This window comes from Cryptotermes secundus, unplaced genomic scaffold (genome assembly GCF_002891405.2).
Source record: "Cryptotermes secundus unplaced genomic scaffold, Csec_1.0 scaffold4347, whole genome shotgun sequence".
Taxonomy (NCBI): domain Eukaryota; kingdom Metazoa; phylum Arthropoda; class Insecta; order Blattodea; family Kalotermitidae; genus Cryptotermes; species Cryptotermes secundus.
This window is the reverse complement of record NW_019731652.1, coordinates 10615-15769: the sequence shown is the minus strand read 5'-3', so window position 1 is coordinate 15769 and position 5155 is coordinate 10615. Positions and strand designations below refer to the sequence as shown.

Below are 5155 nucleotides of genomic sequence, written 5' to 3'. Positions count from 1 at the left end.
GTACTTGGGGAGCTCATTATGGTTAATAGCTCTTTTTATTAATATAGCAGTTCCTCCATGTGTTGTAGTGTCGGGATGATTAGTGGAGTAGGTTAAATACTTTGGTATATTGAAGTAAGATCTCTCAGTGAAATGAGTTTCACTTATCAGTATAATGTCTATGAAGTTGTGTTGAAGGAATATCTCTAGTTCATTTTTTTGCTGCAGAAGGCCGTTGGCGATCCATAGTGCAATTCTCATGAATTTAATGGATTTTAGATATTAACGTTGATAGCATGCTCTTTTGTTGGGTGAGTTGTTGGAACATTGCTTTAAATTCTTCAAGAAATTTGGTTAACAAATTAGTTGTATTCGGGTTGTTGTTAATATTGTGACATATTGCGCAAAGGAGGGCATCACTGCCCTCACCCCGCGGTGACGACACAGCGTCAGGCAACAGCGGCACTCATTATGTAACAGGCAAGCACTGCGGCTGTATAAGGGAACTACAGAGCCGCCGCAGTTAAAGTGTACCAGCTGCTGAAATTAGTTCTCAAGGCAGCAGCCCAAAGTTGGAGTATGGCAGCGTTTGCAGAAAGATGAACTGGAAGTGTGTGTAATTGTATAATTGAGAGTGTGTGATACAGACCACTTAAGTAGCTCCCGTATTGTGAATACGTGTAGACTACTGAAGGCAGAGTGAAGGGATTATCGCGAATAGGGTTATAAAGTGTGAAACCCCACAACAGTGTAAACAGATTATCGCGAATAGGGTTATAAAATATGAAAACCAGCAACATTATTATAAATGATTATTGCCGATACTTGAAGGTTGTTAAATAAACCAATTAACAATCCAAACGCCGTCTTCAGTAACGAAACACGTACCAGTATTTCCCCTTGCTTCTTCTAAGTATGTGATGTTTTGTTCTTTGTTTCTCTTCCCATTAAGGGCTTCTGAAAAAGTGATTCCTCACTGTAACTTAGCTGGTTGACTTTGATTTAGTGCGTTGTGTTGGATGTTTTACCTATTGTTAGTGTTAATTGGTTGTTCAACAAACTGTGATAATATTCACATCCTCTGTAATTAGCCGGATGTGCACCTCCAAAGACTACACATTTTGCAGGCGTGTTTCTAGATTTTTTGACGCTCTGTTTGCTGTGCGACAGACCACATTTTACACATACATACAGTTTGTTACAATATGATCTTGTATGACCATATTGTCACCGTCGCATGCACTGTGGGATCCCTTTGGCCTTTCTTTGAGGTTCTACTACAATTGTTTTGTTTTGTAGTCTTGCTAGTTTGTAGATTTCTTTGTTGTTAGTGTAATAAAAAATAAATCTATTTTTTCCATACATTGTTTCAGGCAAATATGATATATCTTGGCATTCTGTTGGTGACTTCAGTTGCAGTTGTGTCAGCTGTCATGCTGGTGACTGGTAAGTAACTTATTGTCACGTTTTAGTGACTAGACACTGGGTTCGGATTTTTACTTGATTTACTGAACAGTTATGAATCGTAACTACAAATGATTATAATAATCTCGTTAATTTACACACACTACAAATAAATATGGCACGCACAAAAACTTCGAAGTTTGTTATAGGATTCACTGGTCTTTGCTAGGTAACATCAAAGTCAAGTCACATCGCAACTGACAATCACTCAGTCCATCCGTTTTGGTATCTGACCACCTCTTAGGTTCATGACCAAGTCTTAGTTACTTACAGACAGTTACGGTCTTTTCGATATGGGTCGGCCTCTCTGACGAGAGGACAGATCTCGCATTTGTCGAAGTCATTATCCGTCTATTGTCAGTATATTCTGATTGTTTGCAGGTTTACTTGCATAGTACATAATATAATAACATATATAGCAGCTGTGAAATCCTTTATTCCCGATCAAAGATCCCATCTTTTTCACATATTTAATATACATAATCTACAGAGTGCTATAAATATATATTTTAAGTGAGTACTGGCTCGTGAATGAGTTATGCCCAATGGCGTTAACTCATACTAGTTTTGTTTTCAATTACATATTATTTGAATGCTTCTATTGGGGTTTCACTCAGGTCTCTCTTGTAGAGTTAGGACAGTGTATCTTTTCAGTCTTTGTGTAGTTTCGCTATTGTCTAACATGTTCACTGCTAGTGCATTTGTGTGCTTTTCTAATTTTCTTAAGAATTTGGTATTCCACTTTCTTTACTTCAATGAGCACTGTTTTCGTTTGCAGATCTTCATGGATCCTGTGGTTGTTTACGTACAAAGTGCGTTCCAATGCGTCGAAGGATCTTAGATTGAAAGCACTGGAGGATTTTGATGGTTTAGCTGTTTTCTTTTGGTTTAGATGTGCTTTGTTCATCACAGGATTCTATCAAGACGCATGCCCAGATATTTCACTTCTTTCTAGGGTGGTTCAACATGGTGCATTTGCACTATCGGACAGGTTTATTTGCGTAGGATGAATGTAATTTGCGTAGATTTATTTCGATTTATTTTAAATCACGCCTAATCAAGTTTATTCATGGTGGCTTGGAGTTTCATTGAGGCTATCGCTGGACTTTCATGTGTGGCTAAGATTGCTGTAACATCCGCGAAGGTAGCAGTTGTTGTGTTGTTTGATGTCAGGAGGTCGCTTGCATAGATAAGAAATAGGACAGGTCCTGAGACACTTCCTTGTGGTATGTCTGCTTTGGTTTTCCTTAAGTTTTTGGTTTTCTCTTTGAATTTTACTTGAGAGGGTCTATCCGTTAAGCAGGCCATACATGTACGAGTCTGGCTCGGCAAGCTTGACTCGGATTAATTTCACCATAAGTGAATGAGCTGACTCCCAACATTGCGAGACACATGGACGAGTCTGGCTCATTGGAACTCGAGCCGAGTCGGACTCGTGAGCCAGACTCGTACGTGTATGGGCACCTTTAGATATGATTCCAATATACAGTAGTCGGCATAGGGAAGGTTTCTCTGATTCTGAACAAGAGGCCTGGGTGCTATAATTTATCATATGCTTGTGTGATGTCTGGGAGCGCCGCATAGCAGGTCAGTTCCTCTTATTATCTGTGCAATTCGGAGTATACTTGTTCTATGGTAGAGTGTTTCTGTCCGGGAGGAGTCGGGTTTCTTCTACTACCTGGCGTAATGTCTTGAGTACTGATCTTTCGAAGATTTTGTTCTTTACTGGGAGTAGGCTCACAGGTCTATATGAGCTGGCTTCCGCTGCACTCTACCAGATTCCGGAATCATGTGATCTGCATGACTTTCCATTGAACTGGCGAATATCCCATCCTGATAGTCGAGTTACATTTAATGTGTAACATCTTGCGTGTATTGTCATGTGATTCGTAACCCACAGATACAATATCCTCTTTCACCAGTGACACTATCAATAGATGAATACACACTGTTTATACTGTAATTCTAAGCATCAAAACAATCCTCAGTTGCTATCATACATAATTTGATATTAAATATGGGTTAGAGTAGACTGTGTCATAACACAGGTGGTTAGTAGCTCACCCATGTTCTTTCACCGGGTTCCATCCCAGAAAATGCCTCTTAATGTTTGTGACAGACAAAGTGGCACTGGGCAGGGTTTTCTCTGTGTGCTCCAGTTTCTCCTACCAGTTCTCATTCCACCATTTGCCCCACACCTCTATATTTCAGAGAATTTCCGCTAGCCTTTTTTAATTAATATCCCATTTTTCGTGTATTCATCAGTCTACGTGTAGTTACTTTTGATTCCACTCATCTAAACAGGCAGTCAAATAACGCTGTGGGTTCTGCGGGGTTGCCATGCTTTGAGAGTACCTGGGCTTGCCTTGCTCTTTCAAAGAGAGGAAATTGACATTACTGTAACAAGTGATGTATTTCGAGTGTAAATGTGCATCTGTGTAGCATTCTCATGTCATTTTATTTATTATTTTTCAGGTTTGTCAACATGGCCTTCACTATTTGTCAATGGAGAATTAGAGGTAAGTTTCAGAAAAGCAATAATTTATGAATAACCTCTAGATAGTCTCTAAGCAGCTCGCTACAAAGCAATAACAATTTTGGCTAAATGATGTATTGAAATGTTTTCTGAGAGAGAGATTCATTCAAATTTCCTCGATGGGATTTGGAAAATAATAAATTTCCATATATTTATAAAGGTATCTTTCATAAACTTAGTCACTTGATCAGTAGAAGAGGTCCCAATAGAATTAATTCTTATACATCTCTTGTACTGGTTTGTGTTCCAGCTGGATCGAGCATATATAGTGATATTAGGCATCGTTGTAACAGGCTATTTGAATTACTTCGTGGAAAGTTCCCTGACATCTGATTCTTTACTTATTAAGCATCACTGCCTCTAGGCAATTGGCCAAATTATATACAGGGTGTCCCAGGAAGAATGTGCCAGATTTCTGGAGGGTGTTCCTTATGTTAAAATATGCCAATATAACCCAAAACACCTATGTCCAAAGTTGAACGGTTTCGGAGATAATTGCCAGAGAATTGTGAAACTTTGATAGGTGTTACACACTTGTTGATACATATTAATACTGGAAGGAATATGTGGTTTCTTTAATGTTAATAATGTACGTAACAAACTAACTTGTTAGTGACATGAAGCCATTAAATTGAACTAAAAAAAAACTCGCAAACAATGTCGTAGTTTTCGTTAGGGTTCCATGCACTATACATGATACAAGAATGGCACACACGAACATAACACAGCTGCCTGCGCATTCTGGTATGCGAGTGTATGCGGCTAGTGTGAGCCGTCATCACCACACTGAAGGACAAACATCAATAAGACATGTCAGCTGACAGTTACAGTGCGTGGACCAGCCAGAAGACCACACTTATCTCCGTAACCATTCAAGTTTGGACATAGGTGTTTTGGGTTATATCGGCATACTTTAACATAAGGAACATCCTCCCACAGTGTGGCATATTCCTCTTGGGACACCATATATATACAGGGTGTCCCAGGAGGAATGTGCCAAACTTCGGGAGGGTGTTCCTTATGTTAAAGTATGCCGATATAACCCAAAACACCTATGTCCAAAGTTGAACGGTTACGGAGATAATGGCCAGAGAAGTGTCAAACTTTGACCGGGGTTACACACTTGTTGATTACAAAATAGATATTAAAACTGGCAGGAATATGTGGATTCTGTAA

The 5155-nt window shown here is 39.3% G+C and overlaps 1 long non-coding RNA gene across 1 annotated transcript in view; it reads left to right on the top strand.

The window, feature by feature from the left end:
• Positions 1 to 1345: 1345 nt before the first annotated feature.
• The window catches only part of LOC111867337, a 12566-nt gene continuing 8756 nt past the window's right edge, over positions 1346 to 5155 (top strand). Inside the window, exons 1-2 of the long non-coding RNA XR_002843331.1 lie at positions 1346 to 1425; positions 3919 to 3962. This is a non-coding gene — a long non-coding RNA (uncharacterized LOC111867337). The remainder of the gene's footprint in view (positions 1426 to 3918; positions 3963 to 5155) is intronic.